Source organism: Cydia splendana, chromosome 7, assembly GCF_910591565.1.
Source record: "Cydia splendana chromosome 7, ilCydSple1.2, whole genome shotgun sequence".
In the NCBI taxonomy this organism is placed as follows: domain Eukaryota; kingdom Metazoa; phylum Arthropoda; class Insecta; order Lepidoptera; family Tortricidae; genus Cydia; species Cydia splendana.
In genome coordinates this window covers 7,313,971-7,323,780 of record NC_085966.1, presented here as the reverse complement: position 1 = coordinate 7,323,780, position 9,810 = coordinate 7,313,971, and the positions used below count along the sequence as shown (strand labels likewise).

Genomic DNA, 9,810 nt, shown 5'->3' with positions numbered 1-9,810 from the left:
CATTTTAAGCATCGCCTTGGTTACATTGATTTAGAAAATACGATTCTCGACATTTTTTTTCGGACTATTCACAGTTAGACTTTTAGTTTCATTTTTGTACTTCGTTATTGATACTTTTAGTCTTTTAAATTTCTTGACAATAATAGGTATTTAGACATTTTAGGCGTTATCCGTTTTCCGTTCCACATAATATCAGGACACTGTTACGTCCGTTACCAATATACTTTTTAAGAGGAAAGGTGTCGAAAAAATATTAATCATTGAATATTATCGGCAATTCAAGGCAAATATTTTTTTTTATTTTAAAATATTGTAAACAATCTTCTGATATTTTGTGAAACGGAAAAGTAACGGAAAAAAATAAAAATAATAATAAACAAAAAGTTCACCCTAGGTGGGATTCGAACCCGGGGTCACAATGCGTGCACACTTTATGAAACCATGTTCTAAACCTTATTACAAAAAGCATAAGGTCCACCGATGGATAGTTAAGAGTATTGCTGTTTGTACCTAAGCCGGTTTTCTGAAAGGAGAAACTCAGCGCAAAAAGTAAAAAAAAAAAAACGAAAAAGTTGACCGATGGCGGGAATAGAACCCAAGTCACAAGCGAACACTTTGTGCTAAGTCAAACATACCTAAGCTGCTAGCTAGATTCAGACCAGACATGCAAGTGTTATATTTTAAATGTCAAACAGCTATGAAATTATGACTTTAAAATAACACTTTGCAAGTCTTTGCTTTGAAAAACACTGCAGCGTTACCTTGGTCTTACTCTGCCACCCTAGTTAGTAAGCATGCTAAAAGCAGTTTTCCAGAATTATTAGTCGATTAATGTCTACAAGGAAATATGACAAATTATAATAATGTAAAAAAAAAACCGCCCAAGTGCATGTCAGTATCGCGCACGAAGGGTTCCGTTACTCAAAAACCCTAAAAACGGGAAAAAATCACGTTTGTTGTATGGGAGCCCCATTTAAATATTTATTATAATCTGTTTTTAGTATTTGTTGTTATAGCGGCAACAGAAATACATCATGTGTGAACATTTCAACTGCCTAGCTATCACGGTTCATGAGGTACAGCCTGGTGACAGACAGACGAACAGACAGTCTCAGATAACGGTTAAGTATACTATTCAGTTATATTAGTGTGACAGAGACATTGGGCGTTTCGTTCGCTACGGAGTGTAAACGATTTGCAACTTGGCTAAGCACCCAGCTTCCTCGCACATCTCTGGTGGAAACGCAGCCTAAACCTGTCATTTTAAGCATCGCCTTGGTTACATTGATTTAGAAAATACGATTCTCGACATTTTTTTTCGGACTATTCACAGTTAGACTTTTAGTTTCATTTTTGTACTTCGTTATTGATACTTTTAGTCTTTTAAATTTCTTGACAATAATAGGTATTTAGACATTTTAGGCGTTATCCGTTTTCCGTTCCACATAATATCAGGACACTGTTACGTCCGTTACCAATATACTTTTTAAGACGAAAGGTGTCGAAAAAATATTAATCATTGAATATTATCGGCAATTCAAGGCAAATATTTTTTTTTATTTTAAAATATTGTAAACAATCTTCTGATATTTTGTGAAACGGAAAAGTAACGGAAAAAAATAAAAATAATAATAAACAAAAAGTTCACCCTAGGTGGGATTCGAACCCGGGGTCACAATGCGTGCACACTTTATGAAACCATGTTCTAAACCTTATTACAAAAAGCATAAGGTCCACCGATGGATAGTTAAGAGTATTGCTGTTTGTACCTAAGCCGGTTTTCTGAAAGGAGAAACTCAGCGCAAAAAGTAAAAAAAAAAAAACGAAAAAGTTGACCGATGGCGGGAATAGAACCCAAGTCACAAGCGAACACTTTGTGCTAAGTCAAACATACCTAAGCTGCTAGCTAGATTCAGACCAGACATGCAAGTGTTATATTTTAAATGTCAAACAGCTATGAAATTATGACTTTAAAATAACACTTTGCAAGTCTTTGCTTTGAAAAACACTGCAGCGTTACCTTGGTCTTACTCTGCCACCCTAGTTAGTAAGCATGCTAAAAGCAGTTTTCCAGAATTATTAGTCGATTAATGTCTACAAGGAAATATGACAAATTATAATAATGTAAAAAAAAAACCGCCCAAGTGCATGTCAGTATCGCGCACGAAGGGTTCCGTTACTCAAAAACCCTAAAAACGGGAAAAAATCACGTTTGTTGTATGGGAGCCCCATTTAAATATTTATTATAATCTGTTTTTAGTATTTGTTGTTATAGCGGCAACAGAAATACATCATGTGTGAACATTTCAACTGCCTAGCTATCACGGTTCATGAGGTACAGCCTGGTGACAGACAGACGAACAGACAGTCTCAGATAACGGTTAAGTATACTATTCAGTTATATTAGTGTGACAGAGACATTGGGCGTTTCGTTCGCTACGGAGTGTAAACGATTTGCAACTTGGCTAAGCACCCAGCTTCCTCGCACATCTCTGGTGGAAACGCAGCCTAAACCTGTCATTTTAAGCATCGCCTTGGTTACATTGATTTAGAAAATACGATTCTCGACATTTTTTTTCGGACTATTCACAGTTAGACTTTTAGTTTCATTTTTGTACTTCGTTATTGATACTTTTAGTCTTTTAAATTTCTTGACAATAATAGGTATTTAGACATTTTAGGCGTTATCCGTTTTCCGTTCCACATAATATCAGGACACTGTTACGTCCGTTACCAATATACTTTTTAAGACGAAAGGTGTCGAAAAAATATTAATCATTGAATATTATCGGCAATTCAAGGCAAATATTTTTTTTTATTTTAAAATATTGTAAACAATCTTCTGATATTTTGTGAAACGGAAAAGTAACGGAAAAAAATAAAAATAATAATAAACAAAAAGTTCACCCTAGGTGGGATTCGAACCCGGGGTCACAATGCGTGCACACTTTATGAAACCATGTTCTAAACCTTATTACAAAAAGCATAAGGTCCACCGATGGATAGTTAAGAGTATTGCTGTTTCTACCTAAGCCGGTTGTCTGAAAGGAAAAATTCAGCGCAAAAAGTAAAAAAAAAAGGAAAAAATTCACCGATGGCGGGAATAGAACCCAAGTCACAAGCGAATACTTTGTGCTAAGTCAAACATACCTAAGCTGCTAGCTAGATTCAGACCAGACATGCAAGTGTTATATTTTAAATGTCAAACAGCTATGACATTATGACTTTAAAATAACACTTTGCAAGTCTTTGCTTTGAAAAACACTGCAACTAACGTTACCTTGGTCTTACTCTGCCACCCTAGTTAGTAAGCATGCTAAAAGCAGTTTTTCCGGAATTATTAGTCGATTAATGTCTATAAGGAAAAATTACGAATTATAATAATGTAAAAAAAAACCGCCCAAGTGCATGTCAGTATCGCGCACGAAGGGTTCCGTTACTCAAAAAACGGGAAAAAACACGTTTGTTGTATGGGAGCCCCATTTAAATATTTATTATAATCTGTTTTTAGTATTTGTTGTTATAGCGGCAACAGAAATACATCATGTGTGAAAATTTCAACTGCCTAGCTATCACGTTTCATGAGGTACAGCCTGGTGACAGACAGACGAACAGACAGTCTCAGATAACGCGGTTAAGTATACTATTCAGTTATATTAGTGTGACAGAGACATTGGGCGTTTCGTTCGCTACGGAGTGTAAACGATTTGCAACTTGGCTAAGCACCCAGCTTCCTCGCACACCTCTGGTGGAAACGCAGCCTAAACCTGAGATGTTAAGACATCGCATTGGTTACATTGATTTAGAAAATACAATTCTCGACATTTTTTTTCGGACTATTCACAGTTAGACTTAGTTTCATTTTTGTACTTCGTTATTGATACTTTTAGTCTTTTAAATTTTTTGGCAATAATAGGTATTTAGACATTTTAGACGTTATTATTTTTAGTCATTTTTCCTTACGACAATAGTCGCCTAATTCGTTTTCCGTTCCACATATTAATATCAGGACACTGTTATGTCCGTTACCAATATATTTTTTAAGAGGAAAGGTGACGAAAAAATATTAAGCCTTGAATATTATCGGCAATACAAGGCAAATTTTTTTTTTAATTTTAAAATATTGTTAACAATCTTCTGATATTTTGTGAAACGGAAAAGTAACAGAAAAAAATAAAAATATAAATAAACAAAAAGTTCGCCCTAGGTGGGATTCGAACCCGGGGTCACAATGCGTGCACACTTTATGCAACCATGTTCTAAACCTTATTACAAAAAGCATAAGGTCCACCGATGGATAGTTAAGAGTATTGCTGTTTGTACCTAAGCCAATACTGCTACCGGCTGTGGTGCCGGTAGACAGGTAGAATAACGTTTTTCGATTTTGTGATGTTGGCTGTAGTAGACCCTCAGATATCATTCGCGCGCCAAAAGTCTAGCTGTAAATTACATTACGACTGTTACGAGTAATAAAAGCCCGATATAAGTCGGTCATAAAATAAAAAAATAAATTGTTTATTTCCGAAAAATATTTCTTGGATACAGTATAACAAAGCATACTAAAGCTACTTATTGTGTACCTACTTAACTGACGGAAGGGGCGCAGCTATACGTTATAGTTATCGACAGTGATATCAGCATTTCACTTCTACTCTACGTATTGTTTACTACGAAACTAGACGAGTTTATTTTCGAATAGAGATTGAAATAAATCTAATTATTTTACTACAAATAGGTGTACCTAAGTATAGTATGTCAAAGGACTGTCTAATTTCAAACATAGACAGAGAGAATCATAGTATCTAAAGATCTTACACTAGTGCTTAGCATCCAAAAGCAAAATATAGTTTTATTGTTCTTATTTACTGAAAAATTGGTTTGAGCTACCATATCCATACTTTTTGAATATAATATAATTTAATATTTAATATTATAAAAGGAACTCTATCTGTCTGTCTGTTACCTCTTCTCGCTTAAATCGCTGAACCGATTTAGTTGAAATTTGGTATTTAGATTGTCCGAGTCCCGAGGAAGGACATAGGATAGTTTTTAACCCATAAATCATCCCTGATAGAGGTGAAATTTTGTATGGGGACTTAACAACAACTGCATAACAAACTTTGTCAATAGGAACTATACCGCCCGCGAGGTGTAGCACCGGCGCTGGTGTACGATTTAGTTGAAATTTGGTATAGAGATAGTTTGAGTCCCGGGGAAGGAGAATGGATAGGTTTCATTCAATAAATCACCCTTTAAGGGGGTGAAAAGGGGCGTCGAAGTTTGTATGGGGAATCAACAAAACGCAGTATGGATAAAATAATAGCTACCTAAATTACTAATTCCACGCAAACGAAGTCGCGGGCAAAAGCTAGTAAATTATGAATTGAAATAGATGTCTTAAACTAAACAAAAAGTAACCACGCCCTCTAATTGCTGCCGAGGCCACAATCGACCATCGGAAATCCATGGTACAGTCAACGGTAAAAATATGGGTGTAGACAACTTACACAAAAATATGTCCCATAGTTCTTAATTCACTGACATAAGAGTTATGGGACATATTCTTGAAATGATTTGTACACCCATATTTTTACCGTTGACTGTACACCCGCCCTTTCGAAATTGCTCGGCAATGGTTTAATGTAATAAAAAGCGATATAAGCTGTAAGCGCTTAGTAAAAAAAATATGTATACCTACTAGTCACGGTACTAAATTTATTAATAGGGTATGAAGCGTATTACTTAATTCTACTACTTTTTCTTCTTCATTTGACATGCCCTAACGGAAGTCGGCGACCGCCTTTGCAATCTCTCTCCTGAGGGGCTACCGCGAAAACCGAAATTCGCAAATTGCGGGGATCTTACTCTTTTACTCCAATGAAGGCGTAATTAGAGTGACAGAGAAAAATGCCCGCAATTGACGATTTTCGGTATTGGCGGTAGCCCTACTGCTCTTAGCCATTCTTACCAGTGTGGCTGCGTTATCCATGTTCGTCCACTTTTTTACGTTGTCAAGCCAGGTGACCCTCCTTCTTCCCCTTCCTCTCTTGCCATCAATTTTTCCTTCCAATGTTAGTTGTATTCTACTACTTAACTAGTGACAGTAGTGACCATATATTAGATTCCCGGAGAAAAAGAAAACTTCTATTTTAAAAAATCAGTTCGCGTGTGATATGCCTCAGAAGTGTGAAAAAGTGCCGAGCGAGAGCGGGGCAGCCTTTTTAAAAGTTGACACAGTAATATATATTAACATGAAAGGTATTGAAATCTGTAATTTTATAGTTTGGTAAACAAGTAATTGTCAGTAAAAAACTGTTACGAAAAAGAGAGTACTGAGCTATAACCGCGAAAATAAAAAGTTCGCAGATGGCGGGGATCTTTCTCTTTTACTCCAATGAAGGCATATAATTTTTCATTGCAGTAAAAGCGAAAGATCCCCGCAATTTGCGAATTTCGGTTTTTGCGATAGCCTCTCTGTTCTTTCTGCTTAAAATGCTCCACTGAAAAACGACTCTTCCCAAACTATAGATTAAGTACAGGTAAGTAGTTTACCTAGTTTATTTAAAATTAGCAAATACCTAAGTTAACAATGTAACGTTATGTCTGGTATGGTCTGGCAAACCAAATTTGTTAGAAGAAAAGGCAGCAAATTGAAAAAAAATTGGCGGGAAAATTCTATCTCCCATATGAAATTTGAATTTCGCAACTAAATGCTTGGTTTGCCAGGCGATATTAGATATGTACCTGTATTTGGATACATGTGGCCACTACATGTGTATAAGTGGTTGAATCAACTTGTTTTACCACTTATTGCCATAGTTATGGTTTTCTGAACTACAAAACAATGGGTACTCATCCCTTTCTTTTGGGTGCTAGTATCAGCGTAACACTACAAAGACTCTTTCTGAAAGATTATTTGTCTAAAGTGTAATTCTATGGAACTTGCTAACTACTTATGTAAACAAAAGTCAGAAGTAAGTTCATCATTCAGAGACAATTTCAATATGTTTACGTAGTTGTATGTTTACATAGTTAGCAAGTTCCATAGAATGACACTTTATGTTTGATATGAGACAGTCCCTGGACACAATAGGGCTTATTACACTTATCCTGCCTTCAGACGGCTAACGATGAGCCGCGACGTCGGCCCCGATATCGGGCAAGGATCGTTTTACGTTTCATGTGGTTTCATGAAATATTGTCACATCGTTCACAATATTTCTTGGTGTAAAAAATAGTTCAACTACAAAAATATCAACCATGATTGCCAATTCGAGACAAAGTATATGTTACATGTCAAATATTGTTGACGATGCTCTTATATTTCGTGAAATGCAAAACGATCTTGCTCGGGCGCACCGTCGGCCACGATCGTATTAAGGCCCGACGGTGTGGAAGTGTAATAAGCGCTTATAATGTACATAACGTCAAGGAATAGTTGATCCACCCATTTTTTTTTACTAGTTGTGACGTGGCTTCGCCAGTCTCCTTTGTGTCTTTTGAGAGTGTGTGGTACATGTATGGTAACGAATATTGTCAGCTAGAGGTCGGTTCTGTAACTTCCAACAACTTCTGTAAACAGGATTGACGTCCGTACAAACATAGCTAACGTAATGTTACATTTTAAGTAAAAATTAAGGATGACACACGCTAGACCGCGCGGGATCCGAGCCGAGGCGTTCGACACGTAATTTTCTATGACGGCTGATCGGTGTTCACGTGGTGCTTTCCATATAAAACGAAGCGCTGGAGCTCCGGCTCGGTCTCAGCCCTGTCTAATAGCGTGAGTCATCCTTTATGGTGATCTCCTTAATAGAAATAGAAGGGCTAAATCTATCCTCTCACAAGTGTAACAGGATAATTTCTGCTGTGAGAGACAGCTCTTAGTAGCAAGTTAGCAGAAAGTATCCGGTAGCAGAAAAGGTATAATCCTTAGCCAGAAGATTCCTCCGACGATCTCACTCCTCACATTTTTTTTAGACAGAATAGCATAATCTAGTTATTTATTTGTGACTATATCCTAGAGCCTCAGCGCCCGTTTTTGTACCCGTTTACTATCTGTGAATTATGTAGAATATTGTAAAATATAGGTAGTAGGCAATATAAACTGACTACCTGATAATTATATTTTTTTTTTTATAATCAGGCAGACCACTAAGCTTATAATGTTTAACGTAGGTATTTTTAGACACTCGCGCGACTTGTAGGTACCTTTACAAACACCACCACCAGACCAGTACAAACGGCAAATATCAATTTACGCTTTTCCTACTGACATATTGGTTTGCCAAACTACAATTATAATGTACCATAATTGGAATATGCTTAGGTATCGACTGCAATGTATTATTAGTTACTGCAATAAAGAATTTGTAAGTATTTCCAGTTCGATTGTCAAAGCCTCCATTAGTAGTACCTAGGTGATCATAGGTCCTAGAACCGGGTCATCCGGGGGCTTACGATAACTTGCTTACTCGTCAAGATATGACGAGTAATTATTGTATTTTAAATTGTTAAAAGATTTTTATAGTACTTATTGTTGTGTTGCTATAACTTTGTTAGTGGATTTGTTTAAAATTGCTGTTAAATGTTATAAAATTTGGTAAATAAAGTAATTTAACCATTTTTAAAGTTGTTTTACTTAATGATTAACAGGATGCCTTTAGTTTTTAGGGTAATCAAACTATTTATTATATTAATTTAACCGTACAAAGAATAGTTTTATTACCCTAATCAACCATGAACAGAATTAAAATTTCCCTAAAAAATTACCCTAGTGCAAGTTATTTTGACATATTTCGCTAGATGGCGTAGTGTCTCAACGCTGAGTGTATACTCTATCTCAGTATATATAAGTTACTCTATGGTATCGTCGACGATACGCCGAGCGGTAGGCATATAGCGCGTGGCCTTGAGCGTGTGACGGAGGCCTGGCAATACTATGGTACCATTGAGCTGATCTGATCATGAGGACATGAGGTAGCCATAGGAACTCAGTTATAAAACAACGCAAACATTGTCTTAGGGGTTTTTAGAATTGTCTCGATGAGTAGGTATGAGTCGCCTGTGGATAAAAAAAGTACAGTCAGCGATAAAAGCTTGTACCAAAAATGAAATTTTTGCCAAAAACTTATTAAACTTTAACTCATGGTTACATCTACATTTTGGCGAAAATTGCTCCATCTCTTATTATACGATAATTATGTGTCCTGAGCTTGATTCCCATTAGTAGCGTACGTGAAGGCGAGCCGAGCTTTCAACCAAACCTGTGTAACACAATCTCAGGATTCGCAGCAATCCAACTACATATATAGGTAAGGTACATAACTGGACGACGTCTGGCTTCAAAAATTGCGGTTAGACACATTAGATCAAAATTACAACCCCTTTTTGAACCAATACAGCTAGGTTTCGGCACGAAAGGTGGGTGCGAGGCAGCCGTCCATGCCCTAAGGACCTACCTTTCACTCGATGATTGCGAAATTGTTGTCAAAATTGACGTTAAAAATGCTTTTAATTCGGTTAGTAGAGACACCTTGCTGACAGAAGTTAAGGACAAAATTCCGGAACTATACAATTACCTTTTCTTTTGCTATTCAGACTCATCTAAATTAATGTACAAGTCACATAAATTATCTTCTGAGGTTGGCTGTCAGCAGGGTGACCCTCTCGGGCCAGCAATTTTTAGTTTGGCTATAAATCCAATTATCAAAAATTTAAAATCAAAATTCAATGTGTGGTACTTAGATGACGGAACCCTAGGAGGCGACGTGAATACTGTACTCTCTGATTTGTCTTTTATTAAGAGTA

At 36.5% G+C, this 9,810-nt stretch overlaps 1 long non-coding RNA gene across 1 annotated transcript; it reads left to right on the top strand.

Annotated features, from left to right (window-relative positions):
* The first annotated feature begins 3,589 nt into the window (after nt 1–3,589).
* Nucleotides 3,590–8,625, top strand: LOC134792110 (uncharacterized). Its single transcript, XR_010144395.1, has 2 exons — nt 3,590–4,765; nt 6,238–8,625. It is a non-coding gene; the product is annotated as an uncharacterized LOC134792110 (long non-coding RNA).
* Nucleotides 8,626–9,810: the final 1,185 nt, after the last annotated feature.